Source organism: Muntiacus reevesi, chromosome 2, assembly GCF_963930625.1.
Source record: "Muntiacus reevesi chromosome 2, mMunRee1.1, whole genome shotgun sequence".
In the NCBI taxonomy this organism is placed as follows: Eukaryota; Metazoa; Chordata; class Mammalia; order Artiodactyla; family Cervidae; genus Muntiacus; species Muntiacus reevesi.
This window is the reverse complement of record NC_089250.1, coordinates 70,969,701-70,991,036: the sequence shown is the minus strand read 5'-3', so window position 1 is coordinate 70,991,036 and position 21,336 is coordinate 70,969,701. Positions and strand designations below refer to the sequence as shown.

At 48.0% G+C, this 21,336-nt stretch overlaps 1 protein-coding gene across 2 annotated transcripts in view; it reads right to left on the bottom strand.

The window, feature by feature from the left end:
- The window catches only part of PKIG (cAMP-dependent protein kinase inhibitor gamma), a 77,225-nt gene that overhangs the window by 7,084 nt on the left and 48,805 nt on the right, over positions 1-21,336 (bottom strand). For both annotated transcript variants that reach the window (XM_065922058.1, XM_065922057.1), the window contains exon 2: positions 15,142-15,211. The gene's annotated coding sequence lies outside the window, so the exon portion shown is untranslated. The remainder of the gene's footprint in view (positions 1-15,141; positions 15,212-21,336) is intronic.

The following is a 21,336-nucleotide window of genomic DNA, read 5'->3' as shown; positions in this document are numbered from 1 at the left end:
TATGGAGAAAAAGAAACCCTCCTACACTGTTGGTGGGAATGTAACTTGGTTCAGCCACTGTGGAAAACAGCATGGAGGTTCCTCAGAAAACTGATATGATCCAGCAATCCCGCTCCTAGGCATATATCCAGACAAAACTCCAATTCAAAAAGATGCATGAATTCCTATGTTCATAGCAGCACCACTCACAACAGTCAAGATGTTGGAGACAAACTACATGTCCATTGACAGGTGAACGGATAAAGGTGTGGTACATACTCACAATGGAATACTGCTCACCCATAAAAATGAATGACATAATGCCATTTGCAGCAACATGGATGCAACCAGAGATGATCACAGTAACTGAAGTGAGTCAGAAAGGCAAATACGATGTATGGTATCACTTATATGCAGAATCTAAAATATGACACAAATGAACCTACCTACAAAACAGAAGCAGAAACAGAGAACAGAGCAGTGGTTGCCAGGGGGAGGGGGCTGGGAGGGACAGAGTGGGAGGCTGGGGTTGGCAGATACAAGCTTTTATACATAGAATGGGTAAACCAGATCCCACTGTAAAGCACAGAGAACTATATTCAATATCCTGTGATTAACCATAATGGAAAAGAATATAAAAAACAATGTATATGTGCGTGTGTATGTATAACTGAATCACTCTGCTGTATAGAAATAATTAACAAAATATTGTACATCAACCACACTTCAATTTAAAAAAAAAGAAAGAAAAGAAAGAAAGATAACCCAGTTTCTGTGGAGAACAGAGAGATACAAGAAAAACACCTTGCCGAATGTGGTACTTTGTGACGAAGAGGAACTTCCACACCTAAGACTAAATTTTTTATAACGGAAGGAGTTTGAATAAGCCCAAGTTATTGTGCAATGTTTTCAGAAAGTAACCGACATTGGCAGGAAGCTCCCGGAAAGCGGCCAGGGTGGGGCTCAGTAAGTGGTGTGTGTGTGTGTGTGTGTGTGTGTGTGTGTGTGTGTGAGAGAGAGAGAGAGAGAGAGAGAGAGAGAAAGGAAGAAGAGGGACTGGCCAGTATGGAGGGCTACACCCACATCTCCGCACAACCCCAGGCTGAGAAGAGACACCTGGAGAATGAATGAGGAGGAGACAGGGAGGCATCCCGCAGTAGGAAGAGTAAAAAGACACATGACCTGTTCTGCTGTCAGACCTTGAGCAAGATTGCCCCCTCTGGGCCTCCAGGTCTGCAAAACAGAATGAAGGCTGGGCCAGAATTCCAAGGCAATCCCCGCAGCTCCAGCAGGGGGCGCACCAAGCCAACTTTTCTAAGCTGCCTTGAAAGAAAGAAGTTGCCCTGTTGTGTTGCTGGCTGCTTCTTGGCCAAAAAAAAAAAAACCAACTCCAGACTCTGAATCTGCCAGAGATGGTTCTTCCGTAGGTCACGGAAGGTTCACTCCTACACTCTCCCTCTGGGGAAACTGCTCAAAGCTTCAGAACTGGGGAGTGGCCTGTGGCAATAACAGTAATAACAGAATAAAATTTATAATGATAGGTCTAACCACAATAGTAAAAGCAACAGTAATCAAGTCATCATGTTTCCTGTGCCTCGCTTACTAAATTTCCACAGCAGCCTCTGAGGTCTGTGAGTTGGGTTTATCACCACGACCTGGGAAGGTCTGTTTCAGGTGGCAGGACCCCTACCTGCCAGAGGGAGGGAGACCTGGGCAGGCCACACCAGCTCCCAAGCCCCGGCTCCTCAGGGCTTTTCCCCCAACTAGGATGTGGGCTCCACGAGAACCGGTATTTCTGTCTGGGTTTTCACCAGGCCAGGCCAAAAGGCCAACCCCAGCAGCTGAACCACATGCTCTGGCTGCTCCGTCTTCAGCTTCTCGCCCAGGGCCTGGCAAACAGTAGGTGCTCAGGAAACACTTGTCAGATTAAATCTGAGTCTGTCCATCGCTCTATCTCCTCTCCAGCCCTCTTTCCCCGCCTGTGGGAATCAGTGGGAAAGGCCTCTGTTGGCCGTGGACGGCTGTGCTGATGTTCCTGTCCAGGGTCTCCAGCATCTGACACTGTGGGACGGATGGAGTTACAGGCTCCATCGGAAAGGCCAGCGTCCTGCTCGAACTGGCACCCTGGGGCTTTGGCTCCTGCCCTTGCCCAGCTGACCTTACAAGCTGCCCAGAGCAGGAGGCCAACCTCCCTGGTTCAGAGAGGGAAGTGTGCCTAGCTCAAAGGCCGATCCTGGACGACGCCAACCACCACCAGCGTGCTCCGGCTGCCTCCCCGCTTCCACCTCCGCAGGGATAGGTCTAGGGAACACACTATTTTCATTTTTCTGCAATATTTGTATATTTTCCCTTCATTCTCTGCTCTTAAAAGTCAACAGCAAATGGGGAAATATGAGCAACCATCCTCAGAGTTGGAAGCTGCATCTGCAAGCGGTCATTCTCAGACTCTGTTAACGACAGCATTAACGCCAGAAACTCTATGAGGAGTGACCTGACATGATACACCAAGAAACTTCAACTTTTCTCATACCCTTGAGCCAGTAAGTCAGCAAGCTGACATGTGAGAACAGTCCCTGGCCATATCAGCTTGCACTGCTCCTGGGGGTAAAACGCAGCATCTTTCCATGTGTATTTCCTTTTCTTTGAACTATACTCAAATCCTTTTGCCCACTTTTCTATTAGATGGTAGCATTCCCACCCACTGATTTGTGGGAGTTCTTTATATATTGAGACAATCAGTCTTTTACATTAAGAAGCATTACAAGTATTTTTTGGTTTTTGTTCCCTGATTCTATTTCTCTGCGTGCACACTTTTTTTTTTTCCTATTCATGTAGTCAAACTGATCCATATTTTACTGCATGGTTTTTGGGTTCTGGATCATACTTAGAAATGTCTTCCCTACTCCAAGATTAGTGAAGAATTCTCTCTTGCTTATTTCTTGTACTTTTGTGGCTTTATTTTTCATATTTAAATCTTTGATTGAGCTCGAGTTTATTTGCTATGAGGTATGAGGTAGGGAATCTACCTTAATTTTTCCCACTTGTCTCAAAACATCTTGTGGAATCATCAAATTGAAACGGCTCCCTGAGCTCACAGAGACAAATCTCTCATTAATAGCTGGGGGAAAGTGAGGTTCAGAAAGGGAAAGTGACTCACCCAAAGTTCTTGATCCAGCCATCTGACCTCCTAGTCCAGAGCTCTTTCTCTCATGCCTTGCTGCACACCTGGGGGTCGTGGTGCCCAGTGATACGACCCATCTCTCGAGGGTGTGTGGTTGCTAGGAGCCAGTGTGCAGCCCGCGTCCCTGTTTATGAGCTCAGAGACCTTGGACAACTGCCTCCATTTCTCAGGACCCCAGTGTCCTCCTCAGCCACACAGGGATAACAGTAACACCTTCTGCTTAGGGGACTGTTGTGAAGTCAATGGGACAGTGTGCTCAAAAAGAGTCTGATTAGATGCATGCAAGGGAAGAGGCTCACAATAAGTCATTACTACGGTCCATTCTCACTGGGTGACTTATCAGTAAAACTGTCCTACTGATGCTTTCTTTCAGCTTCTTTGTTTTCACTCTGTGTTTAATGATGCACAGAAGCCAAAACTCACACTTCCTGCTTTTGTGCTTCACGGCGCTGAGTGAATTAAATTCCACAAAAGTGACGCCCTGGCTGACATGTGGACTGCTGCATCTGATAGACCTAGCACAGAGGTGAAGCCCAATGAATATTTCATAAGTGAGTGAATAATAGAAGACGGTCTAGATTCCAGAGCAGAGCAAAGACTCTGCAGCTTTGCCTTATAACAGGGGCCAGAGGTCTGGCTCAGTCTCCTCACAGCAGGGTGACCACCCGCCACCGCTCCCAGACCCCTGGGACCTTCCCTCTCTCCCAGCTTCCTCTCCCTCCATCAGAATAATCAGGTTGAAATATGGTCCCTAAATGTCGTCCAGTCCTGAAATTTCATTCACTTATTCATTCAGTGTTTACTGAGTACTTTTTATATGCCAGGCACTACGCCAGGTATGGGGTATGTATTGGAGGAAAAAGATATTTACAATGTGATAACAGAAAAGGCACCGGAAATCAAAGCTACAATGAGATGTCACCTCATGTCGGTCAGAATGGCCATCATCAAAAAGCCTACAAATAACAAACAATGGAGAGGGTGTGGAGGAAAGGGAAGCCTCCTACTCTGTGGGTGTGAATGTAAATTGATACAGCCTGGAGAATAGTACGGAGTTGCCATGTGACTCCTGGACATGTATCTGGAGAAACTTCTAACTTGGAAAGATACAAGCACCCTAAAGTTCAGAGCAGCACTATTTACAACAGGCGAGACATGGAAGCAACCTACACGTCCCTCAGCAGATGAAGATGTGGTGTGTGTGTATACCTGTACACACACACATATATAATGGAGTATTTCTCAGTCATAAGAAAGAATGAAGTAATGCCATTTGCAGCAAAATGGATGGACCTAGAGATTATCACACTAAGTGACGTAAGTCAGGCAGAGAAAGACATACAATATGATATCACTTAAATGTGAATCTAAACTAATGGTACAAATAAACTCATTGATAAGGCAGAAATAGACTCACAGACACTCACAGACATAGAAAACAGACTTAGGGTTTCCAAAGGGAGAAGGGGAGGGAGGAATAAATTTGGAATTTGGAATTAACAGGTACATACTATACTATACATATGATAGATAACCAGCAAGGACCTACTATATTAGACAAGGAACTATATTCAGTATCCTGTAATATCCTATAATGGGAAAGAATCTGAAAAAGAATATATATGTGTGTGCGTATATATATACATGAGATTGAAGATATCTATATCTATATCTATATATATATATATGAGACTGAATCGCTCTGCTATACACCTGAAACACTGTAACTCAACTATACTTTAATTAATAAAAGAGAGAGGGGCATTAACAAATAAACAAATCTATCATCAGGGACTGTGGTAAGTGTTGTGGAGGAAGAGAACAGGTTTCTCTGTGTGGGGGTGGTTCAGTTCAACACTGTATGGTCAGGGAAGGCCTCCTTAAGGATGTGATCCTGCAGTGAGGTCCACAGGAAAGCCAGAGAGAGGGCGATTTAGGCAGAGTCAACAGCCAGTCTGGGAATAAGCGATCTACCTTCTTCTATCTCAGCTTGAGCCCTGAGCAGTGCTCATGCCTGACGCTCTTCTGCTCCTCCACATCTTTGGGAGGTTTGGGGGCCTTCCTCAGGGTGAAGCGTTTGGCCCTGAAAAGGAAGAGGCTTTGGGCTCAGCTTCCTAGACCCTTGGCGGCCTGGGGCCAGAGGCTGCGCGCTCACAGGTGCCCGCGCTGGTGCTGTCTGGTTTCCCAACGGGAAGCCGTCTTCTCCCTTTGGTTGTCATTCTCCCCCCAGCTCTGTAAACTGAAGAGGCCCCAGCCTTTGCCAAGAGCTACACAGTCTGTTCCAAGTCTGCAGCTATTAGTCCTCATAACTCAGGCAGATTCCATGACAGCGCCAAATTGTTTTCCAAATATACCAGAAAGGTCATTTCCTGTTTTTTTTCTTTTTAAAAAATTAAGTATTTGCAGAGACCGTACCAATAAGAAAGTAGACCCTTCTGCAGTGGACACGGAGCAGACAGTGGGACTTAGTCCCCTGGGACAGGCCTCCCCAGGGGTGGGGAACATGCTTTCTAAGGCTCCTCTGAGGGAAAGCAAGGGCTATGGAAACCTGATGGAAATACCAGGGCCTGCCGGGCTGTCATTCCTCAAATTCAGAGGAAGCGGCTTTTCTCTGTGATGAGAAGCCAGACCCAGAGAAGCACTGAGGCAGGCAAAAAAAAAAAAGGCCAGTGCCCCAGACTGAGTGCATTCCCAGAACCTGGGAAAGGGCAGGGCAGTGGTTCTGGGAACGCACCTCGGTCTGCTGGGGACCAGCCCCGAGCTCTACCTAGTCCCTGAGGGACACACCCAGGGCGGAGTCTCCAGAGAGGAACCCTCCTACCAGGGCATCACCTGATGCCCCCAGGGAGGCATCCTTTGGAGGCAGCTGGGCAGGGCCTTGGCCTCCGCATCCAGGGGCCCCAAGCCACGCATCCCGGGGGCAGGCGGTGGAGAGACCTGCTTTGGGAGGGAAGGGGGCCGGTGCTGACTCACACGAGGTCTCCACGATGCCCTTCTCCTCAGGCCACTCTCCGCGGGGGGCCTGCAGACCCCACACCCTCTGGGCCTCCCTCCAGCCTCACGGGCCACTTCTTAACCTGGTCCGTGCAGGCGCCTCTCTGTCAGGGACCTCCACGTGAGAGGCCGCCACCCTAGCACCAGGCCCCCTTCTGCCCCTAAGAGTCCGCGTGGATGGCTCGCCAGGCCTCTCTTCAGAGCTCTAGAACGGGCAGTCTAACCGCCTACTCCGCCCTTCCCCTGAACGTCTCACCAGCATTTCCAACTTCACGTGTCCGGTCACAAGCCTGCTCCCCCCAGCCACCCCCCAGGTCAGTGACGGAACCAGATGTCGAGGCTGCTCAAGCTGGAAACCTGGGGCCATCCCAGGGGAACGGAGTATTTTCCTTCTTCACTCCCGGTCCTACTTGCAGAACTGAGCCTGAATGGGCGCCCTCTCCCGTCCACCTCCCGCTCTCCATCACTGCTCACGTGCGCCCCTAGCGGCGGCATCGCCGCACCACCTCGCTGCTCCCCGCTTGCCCTGCACCCGTGGTCTGCGCTCGCCAGGAGCGCCAGGGCAAGGTACGCGCCCCAGACACTGGGTCCCGGGGTTCCCCGCTTCATCCGGCCTTGGATGCTCTAGCTTTTCACATCTGGCCAAGTCCAAGCTCTCTACACCAGCCCCTGACATCCCGCACTGACCCGGCCCCGCCTTCTTCTGTGAGCGTTTGTCTCGTTTCCACCTTCTTCGCAGCCCATTCGGGTCTTTAATTCCTCATACTAGCTCTTCCGGACTTCAGGGCCTTCATGAGACAGCGTGCTCTGCCTGGAACGTTCTCTGTCACTTTTCCTTTTACAGAGCCCCTTAAATGGATTCCCGACCCTGCCTTTTTAGGCGCTCCTGCTCCGGGACCCTGACACGGGCCCTGCAGGCCGTGAGTTCCCCTGCTCACCCAGCTGCGTGTGGGCTGAACACCTGGAATCCTGCGCGATACGGTGACTCGGCGAGGGCCTGGGGTCGCTCAGCTGCTGTCCCTGGAGCCGCGCACCTCATGGCCACAGAATCCTCTTCTGTAAAATGGGGGTGTGCCAACTGCCTGGAAGGGAGCTCGTAGGGAATAATCAGAGCCGGCTTACGAAGTCCTGCCTGCCTGCCACACTGCTAAGCATCTTACAGGCATCTCTCTTAATCTGACAGCAACTCTCTGGGGTAGGAGGCATTATTACTTCTGTCCTACACAGGAGGAAGCTGAGGTACTGAGAGGCTAGGTACTTGCCCAAGGTCACACCATCCTCTGAGTGTGGAGGAGGAGGGAGCCTGTACTATTGGGACAGGAAGCACAGAGATGAGTTAGCATCAGGCCTGGCAGGCAGTAAGGATTCATTGAAAACCGTCTACTTCCCTTTCTCCCCTTTTTTCTCCTCTACCCCCCACCTCATAACAAGGCATTTCTGAAGGGAGGACAAGAAAGCAATGAAGTCCTAGGAAACTATTTTACAATGCTGGCGAAAGCATATGCCCAGATGCGCTTTACCCAGGCTTAAGCAAAATCTGTTGAGAATGTTTGACTGTAAATGTAAAATCTTACAAACCTATTCAGTGACGTTGAATTGATTCTTTGAACTCTGCCACAACAAATTCTAATTTTTGTCATCTAACTTTGGTGAACAAGTATTGGGGGTACACATTTAAAAAACCCTCGCCCACTCTGCCACTGTGTCTCCCCCTATGGCTAGGCTGTGTCAGCACTTCATGGAGGGCTGGGGTTGGGATTTAGGGATGGTGATACAAGCTCTTCAGTCCACGGGAGTCTGTGCTTCTACGGAGCCTTGGGAAAGAAGCAGAATATAGCCCAACAATATTACTGCTTGGAGACTGAGTCTCCCTGGGTCTCCTGTGGTTTGCACATTATCTATACTTGGTGAGGGCTCTGCTAAAACAATCTGGTTCCCAGAGGCCAGCAGTCCCAGCTGGAACGTGGAAGGAGGACCGGAAGGTGAAGTGAGATCACTTCCCAACAGGCTGGTCAGAGCTCCAGGGGCTGGACTGAGCTCCAGCTCTGCCAGTGCCAGGATGGATGCCTCTGGGCAAGGTTCTTGTTTCTCCAACCTCGGGGGTCTCAAGTGTAGAAGGAAGGGGTAAGCTGGGCATCCCTGTGGTGTTTTTGAAACACATCTACAAGTTCTTTGACATTTCTCTTGTCAAGAGGTGGAGTGTAATTTGTATCCTTGTAAATGAGCTGGCTGTTGTGACTTGCCTCTAACTAACAGAGTACAAGTGAAGTGATGACGTGTGACTTCCACGATGGGGTCAGAAAAAGTCTCACAGCTGCCATCTGGCTCTCTCTTGGGACACTTGTCTTGGGAGCTTTGAGCTGCGTGTAGGAAATCTGAGGCTGCCACGTTTTGGGGAAGCCGAAACCAGTCATATGGAAAGGTCTGGGGTGGCTGTGGAGGGAGATACAGTAGGCGGCCCCAAGCCGGCTCCTCGAGGCTCCGACGCCAGCCACCACCTGCAACTGCATGGGAGGTTCAAGCCAGAACTGTCCAGCTGGGCGGTTCCCAAATTCCTGACCCACAGGAAAAAGCATGGAAGGTAACACGTCACTGCTGTCGTTTTAAACCACTGAATATTGGCAGTGGAGTATTATGTGGCAGTGGATAAACAGGGTGAGTTCTAATGTGACTTCCAGCTAGGGGTCCCTCTACAGTACCTCTAAAAGTCTACAGAAAACATGCCCCAAAGCCATGGTGGAGAATGAAAAAAGCAAGATATAATCTCTATAATATGAATTCATTCATCTATTCATGTAACAAAATATTACTGATCAGTCAGTGTGTGCCAGGCTTGGGACCAGGTGCCACAGATACAAAAGCAGTGAGACACCAGAGGCCCTGGAGGGACAGTCAAGGTCTACTTAGGGAGGCTGACTCAAACACTGTAATTCTTAACCAGGGATAAGGGGCAGGGGCGCACATACCAGAATTCCAAAATCACTGGTGAACCACAGCTTCAAACTATCCCTTCTGCCTCCCCTGGGGAATCTGACAATGATCCAGAGGCGGATGCAGTATGTGTGTTGTCGCTGATGACCACTGCCAATATCAGCCTCTGTTCGTGATGGAAGGTGTCATGGCCCACACACGTGATGAGAGAGGAGAGACTTTAGGGACTGATTCTGTACAGGAATCTCTTAAAACTTTAAGAGTCTTTGAAAAGCTTGGTTGCTAGGAGCTGTAACAATAAGATGTACAAGGCAGAGTGGGCTCAGAAACCAGCCACTTACACACAGGCACTAACTTTAAAGAAATAACCCCCTCCACTCCTTTATATTTACTGCTCACTGGGCACCCAGGATTCAGCAAGGAATAGAACAGTCTCTGCCCTCAGGAAGCTCATGCTCTGTCGGAGTGACTCATACTCACGAGCAAACAGAACAAGCATCAGGGGCACCAGTGCCTCAGAGAAAACTGCAAGAGGGCAAGGGGCGGGGGGTTCTCTCAGAGTAGACGGGGAGCCCCTCTGGGAGAGGGACGTGGGTGCAGAGCCTTGGGGGGGATACCCAGGTAAGTGTGCCAGGCAGAGGGAACAGTGTGCAAGAGGTGGGGCCCCCCTGGTGCCCAGCAAGAGGACAAGGAGGCCGCGGGGCTGGTGCGCAGCGAGTGGGGGAGAGAGAAGGCTCAGGGTGGCTGGGGCCTTGCAGGGCCTTGGAGGATAAGAGCTGACCCGGAGTTTTGCTCCGATTTTGACTTCACCCTTTCAGGGCCATTCCCAGACGAATGCTTTAATGCTCCCTTCCACGCCAGTTCTCAGAGTCCCCTCCCCACACCCCCATACCCCGAGCGGACGGGGAGTTAGGCCTGAGGGCGTCTCATCACACACCCCTCACAGGCACAGACACTATTGACCCAAAAGCAGGGCCAGCTGGGGTGGCGGGGGGCCTCCGGTCTTCAGCTAAAGGAGAGACAAGGTTCTCGTTCCATTCCTCCTGCCTCTGGAGAGAAGCAGAGCTCAGAATCCACACAGCACAACACAGGAGCGGACCGAGGCAACAAGAGGACCTGGCAGAGTCATGTGTCTCCAAGCCAGGGGCCATCCGACCTGAGCAGCTGCTGCTGCTGCTGCTGCTGCTAAGTTGCTTCAGTCGTGTCCGACTCTGTGTGACCCCGCAGACGGCAGCCCGCCAGGCTCCCCTGTCCCTGGGATTCTCCAGGCAAGAACACTGGAGTGGCTTGCCATTTCTTTCTCCAGTGACCTGAGCAGAGACACAGGAAAAGACCCTGATGCTGGGCAAGATTGAGGACAGGAGGAGAAGGGGGCCACAGAGGATGAGATGGTTGGATGGCACCACTGACTCGATGGACATGAGTTTGAGCAGGCTCCGGACAGGGAAGACTGGCGTGCATCAGCCCGTGGGGCTGCACAGAGTCAGACACAACAGTGACTCAACAGCAGGCTCTCCTGTGCCTTTGGCCCAGAGTCTGCACAAGATTCCAGTCCCTCGGTTCAGTACCCCAGCCCTCAGCCCCCTACCTCCAGGCGCAGGGTCTTTAGGGGACGGCCAGCCCCCAGGGCCCAGTGACCCCCTTCCCTGACCCAGCAGAAGATAAGGGCTTCCTGCTTTGCTGTCCCAGGTGTCCCATATCTGCCCATATGTGCCCACCTGTCCCATATCTGCCTTCCCCACTGGCTCCAGGAGGACAGGCATCCCTTCTGGTCACTATCCCCACCACATAGCACAGTGTGTGACGCATGGAAGATGCTCAGTAAATGCATCCATAAGAACACACTAATGAACAAACAAAATAAGCAATGAACATGTGCACTCTCAAGCCAGTGATGAAAACAACCACCCGAGCCCTGGTCCCTGACCCAACAAATAACAAAGGGAATAATAAACTAAAAATGGTACTATTTACAGGGTATACGTGCTATGCGTCGGGTACGGTTAACAAGTGCTTCTCGGTAGCCCTGTACAATTAGGCCCCTTTTACACACAGCAAGGATGTATGGGAACCCACCCTGCCCTGCACGCCCAGGTGCCTGGCTCCTAGGCCCAAGGCCTCAAAGGTGGTGGTTCCCTTTGGTTCGGGGAAGCAGAGCACGCCAGAGTTAAGGACAGGTGAGCTGAAAGGGGCTGAAACGGCAGGAAGGACTGAGGTTCCTGGAGAAGGGGAAGGAGGTGCCCCTTGGTCTTCCTTGAGACCCTCTTTCCAGCTAGTCACCTGACCTGCGAGGGCTCTGCTCCAGCTCTGAGAATCACAGGATGCTCCTTCTCTCCTTCAGGAACCCCTTCAACACCTACGGAGTACGCACTCTTCCCAGCACTGGGACTGAAGCTACCTTGGGAGGCCTGGTGTTACTGAACCCTCACAATGGACAGCCCGTGGCTCGCAGAAGTCGTGTGAGTCCCCTGAGGTCCTCCGACCAGTTACTGACCGAATCAGGCCTTGAACCTGGGTTTCCTCCACCCCGATTCCGAGCGCCTTCTCTAGGATGGTGCATTCTGGGGACGGCTCTGTATCGAGGGGGTGGACACGGCGTCTGTCTCATCCTTAACAGAGGACTGTTCTGTCACCAAACTCCCTGCCCCTCTGGCTGGTCTCAGCGCAATGACCCCGTCCCCCAGGGCCCAGGAAGGCCAAGCGCTGTACTGACCGGGATGAGGCGTGTGCACGGCACCCAGGAAATGCTTTCGGAAGGAACGAGTGAGGCAGGAGAGACACACAGTGGATCTGCCAACCTGAAAGAGTCCAGGAGAGCGTGTGTGGTACGCACGCAACCTCCACGCGCCTGACAAGGTCCTGCCCTGAATCTCAGAGTGATGGGCAACAAGCGGAGGGCCCCTTCATTTCGACAGCTAGAGCCAGGCAGAGAGAGAAAGCGAGCCGGGGACTCCGGTGACAGGAAAGAGATCCCATGGCCGAACCGCCGCTGGTTCTGATGCCACTGGAGACCGTCATCGTCTTACAGCTGCTCGCTGAGAAAAGCCCACTCGACAGGTGATGTCGAGAAGTGGAAATGACTCAGAGAAACTTGTCTCTTGTCAGTCCTAAATTTGGGCATATCAAAGATAGGTTCATAGCTTCTTTAGCTAATAAAACCATTTATAAAATACATTAGAGTCAAATTTCATTTGTCTAATTATTCCTCAGGGAATGACTCACTCCAGATCACCAAGATTCCCACACTGTTACTCTTTTAAGCATCAGAACCTTCTGTGGAGACAGAAAGCAGACTGGTGGTTGCCTGGGACTGGGGAGGCTGGGGGGACTTGGGAGAGTGATGAGTTCAGGATGTGGGGCTTCTTCTGGGGGGAATGAAAAGGTTCTAAAATGATCATGGCGACAGATAGCCAACTCTGAATTATACTGTAGGCCAATGAATTGTATATACTTTAAATGGGTGAACTGTGTGGCATGTGAATTATATCTCAGTAAAGTTGTACCAAAAAAAAAAAATCCATATCTGAATTAAAATGGAGAGAGACTCTTCTCAGGCACTGCACTAATGCATTAGTGTATTACCCACTAACCTTTTCTTAATGATTTAAGATCAGTGCTGTGTGCATAGTTTTTAGTATCTTGTATAATGTGGCAATCTTCTCAGTATTATAAGATACAGAGTGGTTTGACCTACCCTGCACAGCGCACTGTTTTTTTCTAAAATCGGTGAATTTACTTTCACCATAAAGCTTGGTGGTTAAGCTCATGTACTTGGGTCATGTACCACTTACTGACTGTGTGACCCCTGGTGAATTACAAGATTTTTCTGTGCTTCAGTTTTTCCACACGTAAAATAAGAGCTTCAACCTACATGGGAAGTTGTGATGATCAAATAAGATAGGGTGTACAAAGCACTGGATGCTGTTCCTGGTGGTGGTAAGCCAGACTGAAATTCAGCTATCCATCAACACTGTTCCCACTGGCTGGCTTCCCAGGTGCCTCAGCGGTAAAGAACTTGCCTGCAGATTCATCTGCGTCCAGGGGCTTCCCAGTGGCACTGAGCCAGAACAGGACACAAGCCTGGTGGCTCAGGAAGGAGATGCAGGAGACTCAGGTTCAATCCCTGGGTTGGGAAGTTCCCCTGGAGGAGGAAATGGCAACCCACTCCAGTATTCTTGCCTGGAAAATCCCATGGACAGAAGAGCCTGGAGGGCTCCAGTCCACAGGGCTGCAAAGAGTTGAACATGCCTGAGCATACAGAAAGAGCACTGTTCCCACTGCTGTCAAGCCCCTCTGAGCCATAGACTCAGAAACCAGAAAACCCCCAAAGTGTGCTCAGTGAGGTAAACAGGGGCTGGGGTGCAATTTTGTGATTAGACTTTGGGACATGCCATCAGATGGCTTTAAGCTCCAGCGATATTGGCTAGTTTGTCCCAGTTCATCCCTAAACAGAAAAACCTAGATGAGGTCGCCCAAGATATCCTGGCATAAGGAAGGCTCGTGCCTAAGGAGACCTGGGACCCCGAAACACTTGGGGCTCTCTCTTGACCATACGTGTGTGCTCAGTCGCTAAGTCGTATCCGACTCTTTGCAGCCCCAGGCACTGGAGCCCGCCAGGTCCCTCTGTCCATGGGATTTCCCGGGCAAGAATACTGCAGTGGATTGCCACTTCCTTCTCCAGGGGATCTTCCCAAATCAGGGATTGAACCCACGTCTCCTGCATGAGCAGGTGGATTCTTTACCACTGAGCCACCAGGGAAGCCCCTCTCTAGACCACTGATTCTTAACATTCAGAGGTCACAGACACATCTGAGAATCCGAAGAAAGCTATAGATATTTAGCCTAGGAGAGTGTGTGTGTGTATACATACAAAACTGTACCCATGTTTACAGGAAAATCTTGAATTCCAGAAGAAGCCTGTTTAAATACGTTGGCTCTAAACCTCACATAACCCTAGCATCCTCAAGGTTCAGTGGCTAGGTCCCAGTGCTCCCAGAGCAACTGGAACAGAAGGCCCTCTGACCTTGGCCAGATAAACAGTCCTGGGAGCTGACTGCCGCATCCAAGTCACTGCAAACATCTGCATCCAGGGGCTTCCCGGCGTCATTGAGTCAGAACAGGACACAAGCCTGGTGGCTTGGGAAGCTGCTACAGGGCAAGGCCCAAATGCCTTGCTGATAAGCAGCTGGGGAGTTTCAGACCCAGGGCAGCTGCCTGCCAGATAAGATCCTTTCTCTGCCAACAGAAGAGGAATCTTAGGAGCGGTGCTAGAGGCAGGCCGGGCCATGAGAGGGAAATCGAAGGAGCTGGAAATCCCCCAAACTCCCAGGACTACTAGGACTTGGACAGTGAAATAAAAAATGAAGATTCTGCCCAAATACAAGAAGATGGAGCTGGAAAGGGGTAGAAAAGTTGGGGGCAAGGGAGGTGGGTGGACCATGGATCAGAGGCTGTTAAAAAATGTTTAGATACCATAAAGATACAAACACTGACCCAAGGCAGCCATACTTCCAGGCAGAGGATCTATGAACTGCATTCTTCTTCCAGCTGGAAGGGACCTGCACCATCTCTCCTCATCAGATCACTGGGCTGTACTTGTTTCTTTGGGCTTGGTTTTGCCTGCTTTTGCTTCTGTACCACAGTATTAAAATCCCCATCATGTGCCCTGGTCTTTATGAAAATACTTTTACAACAAACAATTGGTGGATGGGGAAGTTGGCATCACATCCAGATTTGCTAATAACTCCTGTGTATGATTCCATCTGCTTAAGTAGATGGTTGAAGAAACCCATTCTCTTGTAAGCCACCGAGGTAAATTGTCTTTCTGATTCTCTATAGCATCAGAGAAACAGTGTAAATGGAGTCATGACTGAAACTACAGCGCGATTTTATGTAACTTCTGAAAAGGGCCATCCTGCCTTTCCCTCATGGGACACCGAGTCCTCTCTGATTTCATTTGGAGCCAATTCCTTTTCCTTCTTCAAACGGAAGTAAAAGTGTTCAGGCAAACACTCGTGATGCTACAGCAGAGTGGTACGAACAATGGGACTACCCACCTGGTTTAGTTTCTTTTTCCTGCTCGCATCTCTTCAGATTTTCCACTGTTGACTAATCAATGTGGAAATTCTAAGGAACCAGAAGAAAAACAAAAATTAGAGCCAGACATCCCCTAGGGCTGTAAACTGAAGCAATCTTTTACGAATACAAGTTAACAATATCTATCAATCTATTAACTGTGTACATCCTTTGGCTCACTCAAACATCTGAAAATTTATCCTATAAACAGGTTCACATAAGTTTAAAAAAAAAGTCCAGTAAAACATATTGTGTAAAAGTAAAAAAAAGAAAAAAAAGAGGAAAGAACTTAAGTTACTAGGAAAAAGAGTTAAATTATGATATCAACGCAGGGAGGAACTATACAGCCATTATAAAGAACAGGGGAGATTTTGTTGTACTGACATGGGAAAATGTACATACTCTGGTGTTTAAAAAAGTGTAAAATTGTATATACTATTGTCTGTTTAGTTAAAAATGAACATGATTGTTTATTCTTAGAAAAAAAGTACAGCATTTGTGTATATACACACTTTTTGTATCTATATTAGAAAAAGGCAAACAGCAAACCAAAAACAGCAGCTCCCCCTGGGACTCAGAAACCGAGGGGAGAGGAATGAAAGGCTTTCAATTTTTACACGAACTGTTTCTGTTGCAGCTGAAAACTTTCATTAGAGGTACACACATCTTTCATAGTCATTATACACGCTATTTAAATGCTAAAGTATCAAGAGGAAGGGCAAAAGACATTTTTGGACTAAGACTAAGCAAGTTTACCATTGACAGACTCCAAAACATTCTCCAATACAGAGTATCAGTGTGATTTTAGGATCAACAGTGAGCAATGAGTAACACTGAGTTACAGGGTACATTTAAACAAGTACCGACTGAGTGAAACAAAGCTAAATGAGGAGATAAAAACAAACTTGACAGTATTTGACAATGATAACATGTAAGATGGAACCGAAATCAGAGATAAATATTCCAAGGTCCTTGATTATTCAGGACAAAGAAATGCTATTTTATTTTAGATAACTCATCCATTATGTATACTGAAATTTTAAAAACAACAAAATACAGAAATAGAACACAAGAGTCCAAACCAGTTAGTATGCTCCTGGGTAGAAAAGTCTAATTATCCCAAAATGCCATCCTTACCAAATTACTATATAATCTTAATTAAATTCCAATAAGAATACCAATAGGTTTCTTGGATGGGGGAATGAAAAAAATTACTTTAGAGTTCATATGGAATCAGTTCAGTTCAGTTCAGTGGCTCAGTCGTGTCCAACTCTTTGCGACCCCATGAATTGCAGCACGCCAGGCCTCCCTGTCCATCACCAACTCCCGAAGTCTACCCAAACCCATGTGCATTGACTCGGTGATGCCATCCAGCCATCTCATCCTCTGTTGTCCCCTTCTCCTCCTGCACCCAATCCGTCCCAGCGTTAGAGTCTTTTCCAATGAGTCAACTCTTCGCATGAGGTGACCAAAGTAAGTATTCAAGAAAATTAGCCAAGGACTAAAGAAAATTATGAAAGGTAAATAGAGGATTTGTCTTAAAATTTTAAAAAGTTACTATAAATACATAATAATAAAAAGATACAGATTTAACAGAAGAATAGACAAAATAAGTTGTGGGCTAGAATACCAAATTCAGAAACATACCATAAAGGAACTTATTAATGACAAAGATGGGTTTCAATACAAAACAGAAAAGATGGCGTATTTAATAAATGCTGCTGGCCTATGTAGAACAAAGCCTGATCATTACTCCTCACTATGCACAAACATAAATTCCAAAGGGATTAAAGGTTCAGGATTAAATTAATGAAAGCCATATAAGTATTAGAAAAACATTTATTAAAATATTTATGTAACTTTGAGGTGGGGAAATTATTCCTAAACAAGGCAAGAAATTCAGGTACTATGAAGAGCAATACAGAAACAAATTAATAAATAATAGATTAGGAAAAATATTTGCAACACATTTGGGATCTTTAATACATAAACACATTAAGAGCTCCTACATGTGCTTGAGAAAAGGCAAACAATTCATAGGAAAATGGGCAAAGGAAATTCACAGACGAGGAAAATGAAAAGATCACTTAACATGCAACAATCACAATCTCACTAAAGAATATACAAAAGTAAGATGTCATTTCCCCATCAGCTTGGTCACAAATAAAACAAGAGAGATGGAGAGAGAGATGGACAGAAGAGAGAGTTCCTAATGCTGGTAAAGATTTAGGGAAATGGAAGTGCTCACATATGGCCTAGGAGAATGTAAACTATTAGAACTCTTTGTAAAGTAGGATTATATTATCAATCAAGATATCAAGTATGAATACCTTTTAACCCAGCAATACTCTTTTTGAAAATATAATCTATAAAAGTAAAAGCACCAGTGAAGAAAGATATGTACATGAAGATATTTAATGCAACAAGATTTTTAATAAGAAAAAATGGTAGTAACTCGAGTATCTGCCAAAGGAGAACTGGTTGAATATATTGTGGTACCTCTAGATCTACAGCCCTGAAGTTATTTAAGCGTGAACTGGATCTGTACCCACCCAGGATGTATTATTTAGTGGGAAAAATAAATGGTAAAATAACAAAGTACAACCCCACTTCTGACAAAACACAATAACCACATACATACACAAAATATCCATCTACACGGGAGCTCGGCGAAAGGTATGGAAGGATGTACACCAAACTAACTACCCTGGTTATCTCAGAAGGATGGAAATGGGGAGCAGGAGGAGAGGAGAGATTATAAACTTTCTCTGCATACATCTTCAAATTGTTCAGTTATTTACAATGAGCACACGCATCTCCAGGGGAAATCAATGAAGAAAGCAAAAACAACAACAAAGAAATAACCACACGAGCGCAGAGCCATACAGCACAGCAAACTCTGCCACACGCCGCCCGTTCATCTTCACGTGGCATAGTTAAGTGTACTGCCTCTCACCTTTTTTTTTTTTTGGCCAAATAGAACAGGTCTTCCAACCTATCATTTTAACAGCTGGAAGACAATTTATCTAAAAAACATTTTTTTTGGCCATGCTCTGAGGCATGTCGTCTCTTAGTTCCTTGATCAAGGATCAAACCCGCGCCCTGGGCATTGGAAGCGCCCAGTTTTTACCACTGGACAGCAGGGGAATCCCCTGGAAGACATTCTTAAAAGCTTCATGAGATGGGGAAAAGGTGCACTTTTTCCCCTAAGCAGTTATGTGTTTTATTTTACTTAAAAAAAAAAAAAGCTCCCCTTTAAAAATCCACTGCCCTGCTCAGGAGGTGTGTGGGCTGGTTCCGCACCGTTGACTGTTTTCTGTGGCTCCCTGCCCCCAGTTACCTTCCTCCCCAAACCCAAATAAATGCACTCCCAGGCGCCTGTGTCTGCCGGGAACCAAGGCCCAGGAAACCGCAGTGGCTCTGCTCACAAGGCTCTCGTGGCCTCCAAGCAGATTCTCTGGCTTCGATATCAAATGGGTCCTGGAATCAGAGAAGTGAGATGGATTGTTCTGTGACCCATTCTGACGGAAGCAGAAAGGAAGGAGATGGTTTATTCCAATGGATGAAGGGAAAGAGGAAAGACCGCTCACAAGCAGCTCTGGAAGGCGAGCCCCCTAGGTGGACTCTGCCGCTTCCAGGTTACCTGGAAGGGTCCAGTCTGCCTTTTCCTGGTGCCGGGCTTTGCTTCTGGCTTAATTTTATTTCATTTCACTAATAAGAAATCTTTCACTGAAATAATAATGATACCGCATGTGTCTATAAGACTTCGTATTTTACAAAGCACTTTAAAATACTTTATCTTTTTTGATCTTCACAATGACCTGGGATCAGATCAGCATCATTCTCCTTTGGAGATGAAAATGAGGCCCAGAGAAGTTAAGGATCTTCTAAGGTCACACAGCAAGTTGGTGATACAAAGGCAACACAAACTCTGTTCTCCAAACCCAAGTTCAGTAGGGAGCTCACATTTGAAATCAGAGAGAAAAGGAACTAACAGGCAAGCCAATGAATGAAAACACTGGCTCTTGGGAATACCAGATTTTTCCTGCCCCTTATGAAAAAATTATAGACCAAGAGGACTATTCTATGCCACCTCAGGGATAAATTCTGCTCATACACTGGAATCCAGCTACTGAAGAAGAGAAGGAAGATCCTTCCTGGGTCCCGTCCTCATTGCCCCCATCTTCTCTCTTGCCTTCCCCTCTAGGCTTTAGCCCCGCTGGCCTCCTTTCAGCTTCCCCAACATTCCTGCCTCCGGCCTTTCACCGGTGTTCCCCTTACCTGGAACAGTCTTTCCCAGAACGCAGCATCCTTGCGCCCCAGCCCCCTGCTCCCGCCTTAGCTCTCAGCATAACCGGCTCCTCATCTGGGTTCAAACACCTCCTCTTGCGGCAGACCTGCCCTGACCACACACTCCTCTGCACCCCTCACTCGTCCTGGGTATTTCACAACACCACTATCAGTCCTGGACGCTACGGGTGAGGAGGGGTCATGGCTGTTCCGTGCAGCGCTCTCCAACTGCCAACTCGCCCAGTGCCTAGCGGATATTAGGTGCTCAATAAACACTGGCTGGATACGGGAAAGAGCTCCTGAAATGAATCAAACACTCAGCTTAAATGCTGCTCTGTCAGGCTTCCATAGCGCTAGCCCTCTCTTGGGGCACGTGATCACACATGTTAAGAATAAGAACTTTTTTTCCTATCAGGCTGGGAGCTACTTACAAGTCTCACTTACCCTGGTATTGCCGACAGCACCTTGCTCCTAATGCTGAAAACACAAGAGTTCTTAATGATGGATGCATTCACACATCCATACAGGAAAATATCAAGGAAAGGGGGGTCCTTAACCAACGGCAGACCTGGTTTCTCCCACCGCCCAAGGGGAGAGCAACACAGAACCTGAGCACCTCTGAGATACACAAACAAGGACTCTGCCCGGGGAGAGGGTAAAATGAGCTCAACTCCCAATGCAGCGGGTGTGCGCCTAAGAAGGGGATGGGGGCAAAACCATGGATTGCGAATGGGAACTCACACAGGTGAAAACTTCCCGGTGGCTAACTGCAAATGCAGATCAGAGACCTAAAAGATTCATGCTCTTTGACCTCACCATGTCTTATTTAAAACTCAGAGAACTGAAATTACTGGGTGATGATTTCAGTATGTTTTTCTGTACTGTCTGGCTTTTCCTTTCCATGGGGGTGGTTTAGTCGCAAAGTTGTGTCCCACTCTTGCAGCTCCATGGACTGTACCTTCCGGGCTCCTCTGTGCATGGGATTTCCCAGGCAAGAATAATAGAGTGGGTTGCCATTTCCTTCTCCAGGGGATCTTCACAACCCAAGGATTGAACCCATGTCTCCTGCATTGTAGGCAGTCTCCTACGTTGCAGGCAGATTCTTTACCGGCTGAGCCACTAGATCTAGCTTATCCTTCCATGAAGGTGTTCTAACTTTGTACTCCGGAAAAAAAAAAAAGCCACAATAAATGTTGTAAAAACAAACCAACAGAAAGCCTAGTGGTGATTTTAGACGACAGAATCACCCATCCCGAGGATTCTGTGTCCTCTAAGTTGGGGCCGTTGCATTTTCGTGAAGAGCTCCTTTCTATCCTCTGAAACCCTGGGGGATAGGAAGGTGCTGGGGGTGAAGGCTTCACCAGGAGCAGCTCTCATTTCTCCTTAAGGCAAGTGCTGGCACAGCTCTGGGCATCAGGAAACGGAGGGGAGCGTGGGGGTAATCAACCCAGCTCAGGACCAGGACCTCCTCCACCTGCTGCTGATCCGCCATAATTATTCACTCATCTGCCTGTCCTCACGATGCTCCGCGAACTGCACCAGACTGTCTCCGCATCAGCCTGCTCCTCGAGCCTCGTGCTCAGGGCCCACCAGCCCTCAGCACGGTTCCCTGACTGGCAGGGCCCGCAGCCATGCAGTACTAAACAAAATAACAGACCCAGGTCCCCGGGACATAGTAAGAATGCATTAGCAACCAAATGCTTCATTATTCGAGTACCCTGAAGGTCCATTATTCAGTTCAGAGGAGCCAAGTTGAAGGACAGCAATTTCTTGGAAGATGAGAGACTACTTTTACAGTTAGGAGATGCTGGCCTCCTCCGGTCAGAGCGGATGGGTTTATTATCATCGGCAATTCAGAATCACTTAGTGCGGCAGCTGAGTGCAAC